This window comes from Triturus cristatus, chromosome 2_1, assembly GCF_964204655.1.
Source record: "Triturus cristatus chromosome 2_1, aTriCri1.1, whole genome shotgun sequence".
Classification (NCBI taxonomy): Eukaryota; Metazoa; Chordata; class Amphibia; order Caudata; family Salamandridae; genus Triturus; species Triturus cristatus.
In genome coordinates this window covers 379,542,126-379,561,567 of record NC_140581.1, presented here as the reverse complement: position 1 = coordinate 379,561,567, position 19,442 = coordinate 379,542,126, and positions in this window count along the sequence as shown.

The window sequence follows — 19,442 nt, the reverse complement described above, 5'->3', positions numbered from 1 at the left end:
GTTGCGGAGTTACAGACGAATGTTCTTGGCGATGAGCATCATCGGCAAGCGGTCTATGTGGTGCGGTATTAGCATACTCGGGAGCTGCGTCATCTAAATAGCGGGAAAGGAAAACATCTTCTGCGGTTCTGGGATGCCCCTTGGGATGTGCTTTTATCGGAAACAATGGAGGTGGCAAGTCTTTTGGTATTTCCGGCCAGGAGTGGATACATACCATTCATAAGAGCGTTTCTTTGTCTATCTACTTGTTCTGATTTTACTCGGGTACCTTCCTCAAGTAATAGATTTTCTCGGACTTTATTTGAATTCTCCTTACTCTTATCTTCCTGTCTAAGTGCTTTTTCTGTACGTCTATATGATTCTTTACGCCATAGTTCAATGGCATCTTTCTGTGACTGTCTGGCTTTCTTTTTCCATAATTCTTCTTCTACTCTCATGATGCAATTTGCATCCCAGGTTCCCGCTGCGGGCCATCTCTGACTCTCTGGTAATTCTTTGGTGTAATCCACCCATAAATCAAGAAATAATACAGCATCTAGGCCATGCTTATGATACATAAAGTACCCTGGAGTGTCCCTCGGTGGGATGGGAACAGCTTCTTCGAGTACACCTTTTCTAGTTTTGATCTGTCTTAGTTTCGAAAAGAGCGGCATTTTTAGACCTTATTACTAGAACACACTTTATACAAAAAAAACACAATAATGAACAGTCATTCACACCACAGTATATAGAACGTATTTAAAACATTTAACACTTAACAGTTTTACGAACAATGATAACTAATAAAAACTAGTTACTGACATAATACTGACACTAGATAATACTTATTTATATTGATTTATATGCAAAACATACTATATATACTGCTAAACAGTACAGATACACTGCTAAAACAGTGCAGACCGGATTTGTGTACCCAAACCCGTCTTGACCGGCACAGACTATGTGCACGTTAAATGCCTCCCCGGTAATGGTACTCACCGGGTAGCTCGGAACGGAAGGCCTCGGAACGGAACTGAAACTGGACGGGACTGGACTGGACTCGACCGGACTCGGAACTTCGGAACCTGGCGGGTCTCTGTATACCTCGGATCTTGCTCTCTCAGCTAGGCTCTGGTCGGGATACTTCGCACCTCTCACCGCCTCGTCTGGGTGTTGATCGCAGCCTCAGTCGTCCCCGCTTGGCCGGAAGGAGACACAGGAAATCCTGCAGATACGCGTTTTTTGTTGTCCGTTCAGCTGTGGCAGGAGACTGGGCCTGCAACGCACCGCCGGCGCGTGAGATGAGAAAGTGTCCCTGTTCGGGCGCCAATTTATGTGGTAAATATTTCGTTACCGGTACTATTTTTTATGCGGTAAAATCTATCGAGAATAACTCAGTAAAATGAGAGGCAGAATCCGTGGTATTAGAGGGTTTAAAAAGGCTTTATTCCTATACAAAGGAACACAATTCGAATTATGGGCCTTCTATTCCATCACCACGAAAGTTCAGGAAGGAAGGAACATATATTATTGACAGTTAAGCGGTTTTATAGAAAATACATTACAGTGAAACAGATGCAAGAGGCGTGACAGCTGATAAGAGGTGCATACGTAGCTAATAGAGGGCGTAATTTAATAAACGTCATCATACATGATGTAATATGTGGGTGGATCCATAAGAGAATCCTGCAATGTCAGCAGAAATAGTTGGCAGAGATGCGCGCGCAGCCGCATGACGTGTGATTGACGTGCAACTAGAGGGTGAAGGGGACTTGACATTTAGCTCTACATGTGGAGACAGAAGTCTGGGGTTATGTCAACCTAATCCCAAATCATATCTAATATCCTATGTTTAAAGAACAGTGTTATCCAAAAAGAGAGGTCTCTTAGGATAGAATCTTATTCTATACTGACTATACTGACTGTTAGTGCGTGTACAAGCATCTAAGTGTCTACACTAGATGCGAGGGGGTAGGAATATTCCATGGTGACGAGGCTATGAATTACTTGCATGAGGGCAGCGAGGCCTGGCCCTGTGCACGGTAGCTTGAGGAATGTTTACCTAAACTACTAGACAGGAATGCATCGGATGAGGAACGAAGGAGATAATCTTGAAGGTGAAATACAGTTTTTGGCAAGCGACAGGCTGGATCAGGCTCCGTTAGCCGCGCAAGGAGTAAGACAAAGTTCATGGTCACAGATGCGGGCTCAGACTGGAGCTTTCAGAGGCAGAAGGCAGGAAAAGGCTTGATGACAGAATTCGGGCCTACTCGCCTGAATCTGTAAAATGTGGAAAGTGAACCATATAAAGTCGGTGGCCTTTCATACTTAGGAATGGAATATCTGACCCATTCATGGCGGATCTAAAAGAGGACATGTTGACGGTGGACGCACATATATTTGCGTCTTCAAAAAGTGGAATAGGAGGGAACATACATGTACTTATAGCATGTACATGGAGCCGTTGGGGTCTACGATAGGGGACATAACTGATCACAAAATTCATATTTCCTCAACGTCATGCCGGCGCCTATTGGCCTCCTGGGTTGGCCTCCTCGGCACTTTGACTGCAATCCAGGTGGTCTGCTGGTGGGTCAGTTGCTGGTAGTTTTCTGTCACCTCTGTGATGCTGGTCTTGTTTTCCTGCGGTCTGCACACCGTCTTCCTCTTCCTCTTCTCCTTGGCTTTCCCCGACCCCGTTGTTCCTTGCTGGTAGTCTGTGGGGGTTGTGGGGTTCGAATTGGCCACTGCGCTGTGTCATCCATGATGCTACACGCTTTGGATTATTTTTGGTGTAGTTTTCTGTGGTTTTTATGGTGCATTGTTCTTCCAGACGCATGGGATTTGAAGGCCTGTGGCTGGTTTTCGCTACTTTTTGTACCGCGGTTGGCCTCACTGCATGTTTTTTTGTATTCGCGTATCACATTTATGCGGCGTGGCTTTGATTTTCATGACGAGATTTGGCGGGTTATCTGGTGACTTTCGCATGCTACCGCCTTGTAGTGAATTCCACTTTGGCACGGGGTTATTTTCCCGCGATAGTCTACGATATTGAAGGTTGCGTTAGGCTACTCTTGCGGTAGTTATCACATGTTCTTGTGAATATACCCCCTAGAGTTTTCTTTTGTGAATTATATGCAAGTAGAAAAGTGATCCTGTGCAGGTCTTTAAGTAGGATGAAAAATCTGGAGGGGGGGGTCTCTCAAAGGGGCGTGCCCAATGTAATTAAGGGCGTGGCTTAAAAACATGCATGCTAAAACTCTGTGCTTAGCATAGTGTGCCCCGACTTGTATTTTGCTGTTTCTATCAATCAATCAGTGGTTTATAGAGTGCGCTACTCACCCGTGAAGGTCTCAAGGCGCTGGGGGGAGGGGGGAACAGTTCCGGGTCAGCCGAAGAGCCAGGTCTTGAGGTCCTTCCTGAACATGTGAAGGGTTGGGGAGCGTCTGATGTTGACCGGGAGCTCGTTCCAGGATTTGGCTAAAATGTAGGAGAAGGCTCTCCCGCCAGTTCTGTTTCTGCGGATGTGGGGGACCTCTGCCAGGGCGAGGTCAGCGGAGCGGAGGTTCCTCTTGGGTATGTGGAAACAAACTTGGTCGTTGAGGTATTTGGGTCCAATGTTGTTGAGGGATTTGTAGGCATGGGTGAGGAGTTTGAAGGTGATCCTCTTAGCGACGGGGAGCCAGTGGAGACTTCGAAGGTGTTAGGTCATATGTTCGTTACTTGGTGTCCCTAGAATGAGCCTGGCTGCTGCTTTCTGGATGGTTTGAGTTTGTGTAGAAGAGTTTTGTTGATTCCGGCATAGAGGGCGTTGCCGTAGTCTAGCCTGCTGGTTATGAGTGCGTGGGTGACGGTCTTTCTGCAGTTGGGTGGGATCCATTTGAACGTCTATCAATGCATCCAGATATATGATACAACATCATACCTACAGCAAGTCAGGACTATTGGCTTTGTCAATGGTTGTCAGTTGCATAAGATAAATAAGCAGCAACTATGGCTTGTATATAATATTGAAAAAGCTTCCACTTAAAGCCCTGGTGACACCACGACAATGTTGCTGCTTCTGAGTTTCAAAAAGAGAAGAGAAATCCAGAGAGAAAATGACTCGAAAGGATTTCCCTTCTCCTACAACGTTCACCTGGCATGACGTCATGCCGTAACTTCTCCACTAGTGAGAAGTGAGAAATGTGAGCACGCACACATCAATGTGCCTGCTGTCACTGCAGTCTGGAAAAAAACGGACTGCCTGAGCCAGGGCATAAAACAGAGCCCGATAGGAACCCGTTTCAAGGCCTCTTTTAAAAATCTGCCGGTGCTCAGCACCGGTGAGACCCGGCCCACTTAAAGCCCTGATCCTGTGTCTTGTTTCTTGTATAGTACGGAGTTCACTCATTCTGTAGCCACTCTGTTCCATGGGTTGTGTCAAGGCTGTGGATTTCCTTTTCGGTTGATCTCAGAGGAGGGAAGTGTGGCTTTGTAGTTTACACCTGACCAGAGGGAGTGGTCAGTGTTGCGTGAAGGTTGTGGCTATTTTCTGTGGTGATAATCCCCGGGGGGACGGGCCAGTCCTGTCATTTTGTGAGTTGAGTGTCTGCCGGGTGTGTTTTCCCAGAAAAGAGGTACCATTGAGGATATGAGGGCATAGATTTCAATCAGGTGTAATCAGTTGCATATGCTGCTAACCCACTATGTACTTCTGAGACTGGGCTTGATACCCCACAGTTCAAGGTTCCAGATGTGAGTAGCGGCAACCAGTGGTTCTGAGAGCCCTGTTTGCTTTCTATATTTTCCACTCTTTGCCCATCCCGCAGTCCCAGTCAGCACATGTGAGTCAGCTCCGTGTTGGAGTGACAGAATAGTTCGTCCCAGTGGTGATGTCATCAGGATTTGACTGGCTTGTCATGTCACTTTTACTACCTCAGGAGGCTTCTTGACCATTTCCTGCAGGGGAGCACCAAAGAGCTTAACCCCAGAAAACGGAATCTTCATGAGCAAGCCTTTTTGAGCCACATCAGCCTTCCAGGAATGCAACCACCATTGGCGATGAGCCCCAATAGAAGACCCAGCTTTAGAGGCCGCCGCTCCCAAGGAATCAAATGAAATGTCAGAAAGGAGCCTGACCTGCTGTTCCATCAGAGCCAGAGTGGGAGAAAAGTCCTGGCCCTGGTCCAACAACTCAACCAATGACTGGAAGTCCTTCAATAATGACTGAATGGCATAGGAGGAATAAGTAGCAGCTCTAATAGAAAAATTGGGTGCAGCAAAAGTACGCTTCACAGTCGCATCAACCTTCTTATCCACTGGGTCTGCAGGAGAAGCATCCTCTGAACAAATAGCTCTCTGAGAAGACATGCCAGCCATTAAAGAATCAACCTTCACTGAGGCCGGACATATGGAGCCTGTAACAGCGCGCTGCCTTGAAAAAGCATGCCGGCCCATAGCCACGCCCCCCAAGCTGCCACACAGAACACCGACCGCAACTGGGCCATCAGCCGAGTTACGGTGGTGAGTACAAAGCAAATCCGTCCATGAGGGAATTTAAGGCAGCGAACAGGGAAGCAACCGACCTGGAACAACAGCCGGTCAAATGCGCCAAAACCTGCTGAGTCCACTAGAGCAGGACCCGGCAGGTAAGAGTAATAAGTCACCAAAAATTAAATTCCGCACACTCTGGAAGTCAACTAGAGCAGGACCCGAGGAGCATGGTAGAAGAGGCCATTATCGAATGCCTCGCAAACCAAGACCCTCTGGGGCATAAGGGTCCACTATAGCAGAACCGTAGCTCCCACTCACCTGACCCAGGAAACAGCACTCGGAGTAGTGTAGAAACAAAAAAACTGATCATGGTTCATGTGTGTAATCCTTAAATGGGATTGGTGGAGGACAATGGGGGCATGTTGGGAGACTAGTAGGCTAACTGATTTTACTTTGAATTTCTGTGGGAGCAGAATGCTCATGTGTTATTACTGTGGCGTGGAAGACGGACGAGGAGGTAATAGGTGATCCTAGCTACCTGCGCTGGAAAGTGCTGCCACTGGAACAGACATTTTATTACTGGGTCACTTGTAGGGCCAGACTGGGAATCAAAAACAGCCCTGCTAAAAAATATCCAATCCCACCGTGCTCTCCTCCCGTCCTCTCCCTATCTCTCGACCTATCATCCACTCGCTCTCCATCTCCTCTCTCTCTTCTTCTCCCTCTCTGAAGTCAGGAGCTGGAGAACGTTGCAGAAGTGCCCCCAGAAGCCTCAGGACTTCAAAGACCAACCCCCGGTGGCTCCATCTCCCTGTGGAAATCCCCGATGGGATGAATCGCCAATCTGGCCCTGCGCATGTGATTCTCAAGCTGTGCTGAGAGAGAAAAGCCCACAGGTCGACATGACAAAGGCTTCTTGGACTGAAGTCTGAAGTGAATATCTAATTAACACCTTGGGGGCCCTGAAGTCTCCTTTCAACTGTGAAGAGCAAAGCAGCACACGCAGATGCAGAAGCCGCGTGAGGTTCAGGTGCCTTTGGAGAGGTGTGGGCGTAAATATTGTTGATGAGTTTGACAAAGCAAATCAACAAGCTCAAGGGACATAAAGGAGGCACGAGAGAGATTCTTCCAACAAGAAAGATTAGAAAAAGAAGACAAGGCAAAATAGTGGATTTACAGCAAAGGTTTGATAAAAAAAACATGGTAAAAAACACTAAGGTTTTGAAGGCAATTCCGCGGGGGTTCTGTTGAAATATTTTAAATCCTAAAAGCGTGCTCTCGTTTCGTATAGCAGTTAATATTTTCATCAGTGCTGCAGTGCCCACAGTATTCCTGTCTGAACGAGGATGTGCTCAGGTGTCACTGGGGTAGCCGTGGAAGTGCCACAGTGTCACGCGACTCTTCCTGTAAGACTGCGATGGACTGCCAGTGACCAGGCTGCAGTGCCACGTGGCCGTCAGTGGGACTGCTGCAGTGGAATGAGGGTCACCTGCAGTATCACAGAGGTGTTCTGGTCTGTGACCTGCCCATTATTTGACCGATAAATGAAAAGTGCAGGCACCAAGGTTTGAAACTCATTTTGCAGCTTGCACTCAGATCCCTGCAGCAGCAGGTGCATTAGTCCATCAAACTATCTAACTAGTTTTAACAATTTAAGACGATTTAAAACTCTTCTGCAGCTTCAATCTATGCCCTCGGGTACCTAAAACATTCCAGCAGACTGCTAAAATGTGGCAGACAAACAGCAGCAAGGAGTGCATAGGTAAGAACTGGTTGTCCAGCTCAGACCCTCCAAGGAAGAATCTCCTAGAAGCATTCCAGCAAGTGCTATAATAGTAGCTTACAATTTTCGGTTATGTGTGCTCCCATGTTTAGTACCCTCTGCCTCAAAGAAATAAATCAACACAGATGTAAAACTCTAGTAACAGACAAATCCGGGTACCAATGGCCTGGGTGATTTGAATAAGAAAAGCAATAGTGAAAGGAATTCACACAAAAATAGTAAGTGAGATTATACCAGAGTTGTTGGGCGTTTACTTGTTAAGTGTGAATGAGGATATTTTAATGTGTGGGTGTGTTAACGATGGTTGCGTATTATTCAGATCACATCTGAGAAGGACAAACCAAAGGCCTCAGCTCAACAAACAAGAGAAGGAAAGAGGTGACTAGCGAGAGAGTCACACCCACCACCAAACTTCAGACGGAGTGCACCGGAACTCGTTTGTTCTCCATCTCCCACTTCCCCTGTGGGGTGGGCACACACAAGGTCCAGCTCAATTGATCAGCGTACCTTCTTGAAGGATTTATGGGGTCCACAATGCTACTGCAGTTGTATGTGAAGGTGCAAAAATTGGTCATTCACCTTGACATGCGCGATCTGTCTGTCGTGATGCGTATGGGTCTGTGGGGAACCACAGCCCGCCAATTTCGGTGCTGCGCTCATTCCGTTTATAACAATAAGTAGAATAAGAGCTGTGTCAGGATTTGCTGAGCAGGAGAACCCAGCGCTCCATCAGAGACAGGTCGCTGTACTCCTCACTGTCAGACAGCTCGTGTTGTGGGCGGCCTAATGCGCATGTTGGGCTGGCTATGATAAGGAACCAGCATACATCAGACCCAATTTAGGTGGGAAACTCACGATTTTTTATAGAACAGTGGCTTTATTTTGGCTGTCTCCCGCCTGAAATTGCCTCTGCTTCAATAGAAGTAACAAGTATTTGCAATGCAATAGGTCTCGCATTTATGAGAGTTTGAGCTATTGGCATGGTAAATTACAAGGACTTTTATTCATGTGTTGTTTTTAAAACAGATAAATAAAATGCATTGTCATTTACAATGCCAATAGCTTAAACTCTTGCAAATGCGAGACCTATTGCATTGCAAATGCGTGCTATAACATTTTTTAAAAAGCATTAGGAGAGAGCGTGTCCGTACTGCAAAAGCAGGAGAAAAATGCTGTTTGAGAAAATAGTGCTCAGAGGCTGTAATTAGAGCCTTCTGAGAAAAAACACACGTAACAAGGGTTGTCGCTATGGGAGGTTACAAAATAAGACAAGGTCGGTACTAAGAAGGGACTACTAAGCCTTTTGACCAATAAACAGCCACAGTTTACAGTGGACAATGACACAAGCCAATAAAAAGGGTAGGTGGAGAGTGGGCGGAGTTTCAAGTACCTACCTCAATACAGCATGCCTCGCAGAGCAGTGCATGCGGTGCCCAGGCTTGACCTAAAATGGAGAAATACATCCTCCAGATTATTTTTCGAAATCTCCTATTTTCATCTTCTGAAATGTTGCCATGCCTGAACCAGTCACTTCTACATCTGCGCTTCTCTGTCCTTTGTCGTTTGGCCGGTCCCTGTCAATCAACCTGAAGGGCCATGCTAGAAACCACACCCACTGCCATGAGAGCACCGCAGCATTTTCCAATGAACGGTAATGGGATGGAGAAATGTGATTTAGGACGGAAGAGCGCTCCTCTTATATTCTATATTATATTACTAAATACACACACAAATGTGCCTCCTTTTTGTGTGTATTTTTAGTTTCTTGGCCGTTTCATCCATCTATTCAACTATATTGCTGTCATATGAGATATAATAATGTATAAGTTAAAATTGTTTGTTATTATGTGAAACATTAGGATATGTTTATAAGTGTATGGTCACTTTGTCTTGAATTAATAGGTACTTACTTTTATTATACTATACAGCTATGACAAATCACCCACTGATGTAGGGATAACGTACAGTCTATAATATCTGGTCAAATACAGGCACCTATGCACACCGACTAACAAACACACGTACAGACACACACACAGACCAATAGAAATACACACAAACATGCACACAGGTCAAAGGAGGTACAGGCACCCGTGCATATGGACTAACACACATACATTCATAATAATAGATATAAATACATCCATGCTCACAGATCACTAGACATACATAAATCAATACACAAATGCCGAATGTCTTAAATTGGCACCCAGGCACATGGTCTAATACACCTAGAGACATTCTTGCTAACAGATATACATATACCAAGCCATGCACTCAGGCCATTATAATTACTGGACCTATGACAAAAGATGAACATGGCTCTAGACACCCATGTACACAGGTCATCATACATATATCTACCCATAAAAGGTAGGGACAGCGAGTGTAAATGTTGCTAGTGCTCCAATGCAGCAAAAACTATATTTCCAGTGGGTGCTTTAATTTTATTTTGTCATGAATATGGACAAGCTGCATTGCTTCTGTAAGTACCATAACATAAATATACATAGTCCATATACTTTCCTTTCAAATTAAAATATCAGATGGTTTTTTGATATTATTGCACAACAGTAATTGACTACAACACTACAAACGCCACATGAGACCCTTTGATGTTAGTTGTGCAGAATGTAAACTTACTTTCCCCTTTTGTCCTTGAAAGCACAGAGTTCATTCTGCAGTTCAAGCTTTTTTGATTTTTTTAATAGTACAATACAAATCTATGGCCACATTCACGTGCAGGCGTTCATAACAGGATCTGCCGATGGAAGGAACACAGCAGCTGCTATTATCAAAGTATTCTGGGAGCTTTTTGTTCTGATTTTTACAGTAACAGATTGGATTATGCTGGCTCTGTGCCTCTGGCACGGTGAAGGGAGCTCAGCACACGGCGGATGATATTCTTTCTGCTTCATCAAAGTCATTGTGTCTCTTGTCCTGAGGCTTTTTAGGATTTATACAAATTTAGCAGAGAGAAAGGGATGCTGTGTTAACCGGATGAACAGAACATCTCTACAGTGAGGTTTGGAAATTCCGCCTTCACTTCACTGCCACAGGTACCCTTGTCTGAACTCTGCTCAGGTTGGAACTAGTGCAGCCCCCTCTAAACCTTCCCCCAGGAGCACTGCTCTTACAACGAGGAGCCTTCTCCCCCTCTGTGGGTTCAATGAAGGTTAGATCCACGGTTACTAAGAAATAGGTAATAGGAGCAGGTGACCCATTTAATGAAAATATGCATAGGCTCCTTAACAGAAGCGGACGAGAATTACACTATTCACTGGGGGACAGGTTTATGAAAGGTTTGCATGGGGGGCGTGGCCGAGCCGGCAACCAAGATGGCCACCTGACTCAGAAGCTCCGGAGCCATCGCCAACGAATTTCTGCCTACCTGCAAACTCATGGCGTGGATCCTGCCTACGCGATGCTGTGGAGGCGTCTAAGTGGCGTTGTAGTAATCCACTCAGTAGAAGTTTGTTGAAATTGTGAATTTATTGATATAGATAACTACACAGCTCTTGAACTGCTAACCACCTTCATCATCAGCCAGTCTCCTCCAGTTGAATGATAACATTCTAACTGTGACATGAGGAGGTGACATCACATAAACACATTCAGCTGGAATCATGGAGATGATGAGTATCTCATTTAACATTGAACATAGAATATAACATACCTCCTTTTCTCCTAAACAATTTAACTAACAACAAAACAAAACACATCACATAGTACAATATAATATAAACCTATATAACATCTTAATCACGAAACCTGTGAGGAATAACACGAACTCTAGAGTTCTTTCTACGTTCTCCAACAGAAAGCTTGGAAGTGGTGCTCTCTTTACTTGTCAAACTGGAATCTTTAGATGTGGGACAAGTTCTTGTCTTAATTAATCTAGACAAATTCCACCAACAACCCCCTTAAACCTGGGCAGCATTGTTGTAAATTCTAATAACCTTGACAGGATTACCAAATTTACAATAACCTTTCTTGGTGTGGACAGGATTCTTAATGTGTACAAAATCACCCACGGAGAGAGTAACAAATTTAACACTTTTCTTGTTGTCAAACCATATTTTCTCTCTTCCCTGTGCAATATCAGAATTGACTTTGACTTTTTCCATGAGAAAATCTACATCAAACAGAGATTCTACCCATTTACCCATCCATACTGGACGAAAACTGGTATTCGCTTTCCTACCCCTTAGTATCTCAGAAGGAGACATTTTTGGCGATGAATGGGGTGTGGTCCTATAAAACCACAACATACTTTCAAGAGACTTATATACATCATGTCTCCCATTCACCACCCACTTGACACACTCACCCACAACTCTATTCATTCTCTCGACAAGGCCATTAGTTTGTGGATGATAAAGTGAGCTCTTGAGATGTTTAATACCACTTAAAGAATGAAAAGATTGAGATTCTTCACTTAAAAATTGAGTCCCATTATCAGAAACTAAGAACTGTGGAAACCCTTCCCTCAAAAATATGTCCTTGAGGAACTTGACGACATTGGAAGTATTAGCCTCCCTGACCACCTAAATTTCCGGCCACTTTGATGTATAATCCATCAATACCAAAATGTACTTCATTCCCAGAGGAAGACTTTCATAAGGTCCCATAATGTCAATGCCTATTTTAACCCATGGAACCGAAGGACATTCAATAGGGTGTTTTGGAGGCGTGACCACTTTCAATGTTTTTTCTGATGAACAACACACCGGACAGTTTTCTACCGTTGTACAGATTTCAACATCCATACTAGGCCACAAAAAGTCTTGACGGACTCGTCGTTTAGTGAGAGTGATCCCCAAGTGTCCCTCATGGGTCTCTTTGATAATATTGGGCCTCAAAGAGTGAGGTGGGATAAGCTTATCACATCTCATCAACAGACCATCTTCTACAGAAATTTCAGACTCAACCTTCCAATAAGGTTGAAGAGTTGTAGGTAAAGACTTCTCCTTAGGCCACCCATTTCTAACAAGCATGCAAACCTTTTGAAGAAGACACTCATCCAATAATGCTGCCCTCCAATCAGATTCAGAACCAACTGCAAGGACAGGGATATCTAGTGAAGCTCCAAAACAATCTTCAGTATCTTCATCATTTAAATCTTGAAAACTGGTCCCTTCACAGTATCCACTGCTCTGAGGAAAGCGAGATAAGAAATCAGCTCTAGTATTTTTACCCCCAGCAATGTGAAAATCTTCAAATTAGTATTGAAGAAGTTTGCTGACCATTCTCGTAATCCTTGGAGTGCAACACTTACTAGGACCAGAAGACAATATAGAAACCAAAGGCTTGTGATCAGTTAGCAAATTGAAACGTCTTCCCCATACATAAGGTAGATATTTGTCTATAGCCCACAAACAAGCAAGTAGTTCCTTCTCAATTACAGAATACTGTGTTTCAGCACTCCTGAGCACTCTTGAAGCAAATGCAACAGTATTTTCTATATTACCACTCTGTTGAGTAAGCATGGCGCCCAAACCTACCTGACTAGCATCTACAGTTATACAGCATGGTAGATCAGGATCAAATGGAGTAAGAGCATCACTTTCTTTTAAAGCATTCTTAACATCCTTAAATGCCTGATCACATTCCGCACACCACAAAAATTTTGTCTAGATCTTGAGTAGATTGCTAATAGGTCTAACTATTGATGCATAATTAGGAATACATCTAGAGTAGTATTCCAGAAGACCTAATAAAGATTTAACTCCTGTCTTGTCTTTTGGCACTGGAGCTTCCAAAATAGCATCAATCAGACCTTGTCTAGGTTCGATACCCGCATGGGATAACAAATGTCCAAGATATTCTATCTCTCTACAAGAAAACTTAAATTTTTCCGTTTTAAGTACAACACCACGTTTCTTGAAAATTTCAAGAACATGTCTGATGATAGCATCATGTGAATCATAATCTTTAGCAAAAATAAGAACATCGTCTTGAAAGACAATAACTCCTTCAACACCTCTTAACATGTTTTGCATGACCCTCTGGAACACTGACGCCGCGGAGGCTAACCCAAAGGGCATTCTCCAATATCGAAACGTTCCAAGAGGGGACACAAACGCATTTAAAGCACAAGAGTCAGGATGTAGTTCTATCTGATGATAGGTGCTAGCCAAATCTAGTTTGGAGAACACACAAGCACCTTTAATACATGTAAACAAGTCAGATATTCTTGAGAAGGGGTGGGAATCAACCCAGATCTCTTTGTTGAGAGACCTGAGATCCACACACACACGCAGCTGCCCATCCCTTTTTCGAGCAACGACAAGAGGTGACAACCAAAGAGAGGACTCTGTAGGTTCTATGATTCCTTTATCACAAAGTGATAGAAGTTCTTTGTTGAGATCTTCTTGTATGCTAAAAGGAACACCTCAGAGCTTATGCTTGACAGGGAAGCCCCATCCTTAACAATAATTTTATGTTTGAATCCTGCAATCTTACCCAGGCTGTTACTGAAAACAGAAGGAAATTCATTTTTCCACTTTGTACACTCTTCTTCACAAGTGACTAACATGACCTGTTCTTTAGTTCCTGGTTTTAAGATCATGCCAAAAAGGCCCTGGTGAAACCACCCTAGAATGTTCAAGCCCTTGACCGCTACATACATTTTTCCCCTGATTTTCCTCCCCTTGAAAATTAGAAAGTCTTCAATGAAACCTAACAGATCAATTTTCCGTCCCTCGTAAGAAACAGGTGATCGATCAGGAGGAAATAACTCTCTATCACCCCAGGTTTAATAGAATAACTTCTGGGTTATCATTGTGATTCTGGCACCCGAATCCACAAGAAGATTAAGTTTCTTATCTCCCACTAATATTTCAACAACCGGGTCAACACAACATGAGGGGTCACCAGTGAGAGGTATGGATGTTTCATGAACGAATCCTTCATCTTGAACAACAGAAACAATTTCTCCCTCTGATTCATCATCAGATTCTACGACACAAGCTATAGATTTCTTTTGAAATTTCTTTTTAAGGCAGACAGTTGCAAAGTGTCCCATTTTCTTGCATAATTACAAATGGAATTTATAGCAGGACATTTTGCTCCTTTGACGTGAGATTAATTACCACAACGCAGACAGACATTGGTAGGTATAGTTACATCAGATTTGATATTTGAGGAATTCTTAGTCGTATTTCTTCCAAATTTGTTCTTAACTTTCTTCATACCCCCTACAAAATTGATACTATCAACTGGTTTATCTTCAAGTTCCTTTAGAGAAACTTGAGAGGTCTCAATACTTTTTGCAATCTTAATAGGTTCATCGAGTGTGGGATTGTCCATGGAAAGCAATTTCTGTCTAATGTGTTTATCTTTACTATGGCATACAAACTGGTCACGAATAAGTTCTTCCGTGAAATTTTCAAATAAACACACCGAAGCTAATTTTCTGAGAATGGAGATGTATGCATCGACATCTTCATTTTCAGTTTGCTTCCTCTTAAAAAATGTGTGCCTTAATACAATCAAACTAGGTTGTTTGTCGAAACGTATCTTAAGTTTTGATACCGTCACCTGATAATCGTCCAACACTTCACCATTATCAGCTACATCAGGTAGATGCTTAAATATTGACCTACCCTCGAACCCAAGGGAATGTAGTAATAAATATTTTTTTCTCTTTGGACGGTATCTTAGTGCACCAATTGTTCCCAAATAAGTTTCGAAAGCATCAAACCAAATATCCCACTTAACAGGAGGTTCACCTGGAGTTTCTAAAAATGCGGGAGGCGCATTGATTGATTGCATATTTGACATAGTCTCGGGTTAATGTTAAAAAAAGAGAGAAGAAAATATACAGAAGAAGTAGATAGTGTTATGTTAAAACTTGAGTTCTAAGGTATCTGTTTGACCTCTGGTAAAATTATTGTGAATACTGAAAAAGTTTCTTTAAACACTGGACTAATAATACTAAAGAGTGTTACATAAAACACTTAGAAATTGAGCGTTTGTATGTAGATATTCAGTATAAAGTAGTTGAACCTAGAATATACAGAAGAAGTAGATAGTGTTATGTTAAAACTTGAGTTCTAAGGTATCTGTTTGACCTCTGGTAAAATTATTGTGAATACTGAAAAAGTTTCTTTAAACACTGGACTAATAATACTAAAGAGTGTTACATAAAACACTTAGAAATTGAGCGTTTGTATGTAGATATTCAGTATAAAGTAGTTGAACCTAGACTGCGAATCACTGCAATCCGCCTAATCCCTTAAAATGGTTGAAAGAAAAAATAATGATGTAAAACATTTTTTTTTTAATTCAATATTTGCACAGGGAAATTAAAGAAGTCAATAGTTGATCAATAGTCACTGTGATTGACACTAGTGAATCCAGAAAATTGAAGATATTCCTGGAACAAGTCTTGGTTTGTAAAATCCAGGCTGTGGTTGGCAAAATCCAGGCCGTGGTTGGCAAATAAGATCTTGGTTGGCAAAAGTGTGTTTGAAGAACAATGGTTGGCAAGGAAACAAAAGGAACTTCCCTGGGTGGAGAGTTCTCGCGTTCTATAGAAGTACGTGACAATTATGGTGGATGAAGTGCATCAGGAACGATGGTTAAACAGTTCTGCTCATGCTCCAATGTGAGACAGCTCTCGCGCACAAGCGCATGCGTGCACGTGCACATGCAAAGTCCTCCGTATCGTCTGCGAGCGACAGCTCGAGCGAAATGCGCTAAATGGAGTTTCAAAGTAAACATCAGCGCACGGACTGTAAAAAAATATTTTTACTTGCCAAACTAATTTAAAGGACGATATTAGTGTCGATAAAGCCACAAAGTTAGATAAAAGGTCTGTTACTTGTTCAAGTTGACCGCTAAAGAAAACGTGGCGCACTCTCTCCCATCGAAAATCGGCAAGATTAAAGACACAACATGGATCGACTCATGGGCAATGAAGCTGAAGATGTCCTTGAAAACAGCAAAACAAATCAGCAAGCAGCTGTATGTGAGATAGAACCATGTGCCATTTGAGCAGCAAATACAGGAGCAGAGATGCGGAGTCTTGAAATGGAAACAAGCAAAACTCAGCCACGAGTAGAGCCCAGATTGATTGAAGTAATAAGTGAAATCCACACTAAAGAAATGCAGATAACACAAACTCTTCCTCAAAGGCAGCAGGTAAGCGGAATGCTTTGATCCAAACTTGATAGCTGACAATTGATGATTGGTTGATTGACTTGATTGTAGATATGTGGGTTCTGCTGTGTAGTCAACTCGTCGCCAAATTTCTGTAGTAATCCACTCAGTAGAAGTTTGTTGAAATTGTGAATTTATTGATATAGATAACTACACAGCTCTTGAACTGCTAACCACCTTCATCCTCATCCAGTCTCCTCCAGTTGAATGATAACATTCTAACTGTGACATGAGGAGGTGACATCACATAAACACATTCAGCTGGAATCATGGAGATGATGAGTATCTCATTTAACATTGAACATAGAATATAACATACCTCCTTTTCTCCTAAACAATTTAACTAACAACAAAACAAAACACATCACATAGTACAATATAATATAAACCTATATAACATCTTAATCACGAAACCTGTGAGGAATAACACGAACTCTAGAGTTCTTTCTACGTTCTCCAACAGAAAGCTTGGAAGTGGTGCTCTCTTTACTTGTCAAACTGGAATCTTTAGATGTGGGACAAGTTCTTGTCTTAATTAATCTAGACAAATTCCACCAACAACCCCCTTAAACCTGGGCAGCATTGTTGTAAATTCTAATAACCTTGACAGGATTACCAAATTTACAATAACCTTTCTTGGTGTGGACAGGATTCTTAATGTGTACAAAATCACCCACGGAGAGAGTAACAAATTTAACACTTTTCTTGTTGTCAAACCATATTTTCGTCCTAAGACTCGCACCCGCGGATGACCCCTGTGCCAAGATTTGAACTGCTAAGATACCGGACCTGACGCGGCCCTCGGAGGCACCAAGTCGACAGGGGTCTGGGTGAGACTGAGGCCGGGACCCGGTGTGCATATTCAGGGCTGGTGAGCGGTGATCCCCGCGGCATATGAGGCAGTTGCGGAGCAACCCCGTGTGCCCTGGGACTGATGCTGGAACCCCCGCCTCAATGACCGATGAGCCAAGATGGATCACGGCTCCGGCTGGAGTGGGGAGCGGAGGATGTGCCACGCAACGGTAGGATTCGGGCACTCCGATCTACAGGAGGCATGGGTACATACCATGCAGCCCCTGAGTGGGACGGGGCGCACGGACAGCTGACTGCACTTTAGCATCGGGCTACAGTGGAATCACACTATACTCTGCCCTGATGTAGAGCTCAGTCTGAGGTTGTGAATTCCTTGATCAATTCTAAATTGGCTACTCAACATTATGTGAAGCACAATATTCCTCTCCACATTTTGCAATAATCCGATGTTGTTCACTACATAGTTTATGATAGACATGGCCAGCATGCTAGTGGGAGCCTAACTGCCGGGTACTGGAGCCAAGTTGCTTTTATTGCGATCATTACCAGTTTAAATTGCGAATCATCCCTGGTGGGCTCCTTTCCCACCCCCTATAATACACAATGGGCCCTACCGACCCCAAGCAGTGTCAGCTCAACTTTGGGGGCGGAAAGACCCCAGACGCGATGAAGCCGAAAGTGCCACTGAAACGGAATCGAGCCAATTTGAGGGCACGGCCTCCATAATGGCTGAACTCCGGGCTGGGTTTAAGTCTTTAGATTCCCGCTTGGAACAGCGAATTTCAAATCTTGAAGATGTACAACCTTCTGTTCAGAGAAGACTGAAGAGGGCGGAGGGCCTAATCAAACAACTCGCTAGTAAGGCTGAAGATTTAGAAGCAGAAACTACATTTGCGTCACTGGTATTGCGGAGACCATGAACACTGGCCCCATAGCCAGATTTATTGAATCCGTCCTTGTGGAGTTGTTCAGTAGGGAGGTCTTCTCTGCTGCATTTGCTGTTGAACGGGCGCATCGGTCATTGGCCCCCCCCTGGCACCAGGAACATCCCCTAGGATAATCATTGCTAAACTTCTCAACTATAACGACTGGGACGTGACACTCCATTTGTCCAGAGAACGAGGCTCGCTCACCTATCGAGGCTCCAACATCTCTCTCTTTCTGGACTTCACGCCCTTAGTGCAAGATGCATGCTGCAAATATGTAGACGTTAAGCGATCTCTTCAGAAGGCGAATGTCAAGCACGCCATGTTGTACCCGGCCAGACTTCGTATCCAGATCAGCAATAAACCCCTCGGTTTTGACACCCCCGATGCAGCGGCGACATTTTTGAAAAAACAGCAGCCCATGCTTCAGCAGCAGAGAATAGATGGCGAGTCTGGTCCTGACTCTTAATGGCCCATGGAAACCCACTGTGGCACCATATACAATGAACATTTCTTGCGCTGGCGAGCCGTTGGCGCAATCAGTGTCTCCTGTATGGAAAGGCCGGCGGGTGGTTTCCGAACTGCGGGAGCAGATGCGTCCCTCCATTCCTCCATTTGGCGATACAGACTTATGTCTGAGATGCGGGTGTAGGTTGGGTGGACACATCCCCAGTGTTGACTATCCTACAATATGATGGCTCCACCGGAGCATTGTCATCCCCCTCAGGATAATCTCCTGCTTTCTCCTAACCCTCCCCCCGTTCACCCCCCCTTTCCCCAGTTTGCTGTTCCTCGATTGGGATTCACCGGTGCCTTTTTTCTGTGTATCCGATGAGGTGTGGGGATGGGTTGGGATGGGAGTTTCTTTATAATATGGTTATCGTTTGGCTATTTGTTTGTTTGGAGCACATCATCTTGGCATAGTATGGTATGTCACTATTCCATGTCATCGGCTTGTAATAATGCGACCATTAGTGGTTAAATGATCCTAGACGATGTAAACAACCCCGGTTTGCGCCTTCGGTGTATATCTTGGAATGTAAGAGGGCTATCTGGTTCTAAAAAGAGTTGACAGGTTTTAGCATACTTGGCAAGACATTCCTTTCTCCAGGAGACACATTACGCACCACTCCCTATACAAGGTTTTGCGGCATCATGGGGTGGGAACCGTTTCTTCTCTTGCTATGGTACGTATTCGCTCCCTTCCTTTTCAGGCAGCTGAAGTTGTCCCAGACCCTGAAGGCAGATATGTCCTTGTGCAGGGATCACTGGGGGATGTGCCGGTGCTTTTTATTAAC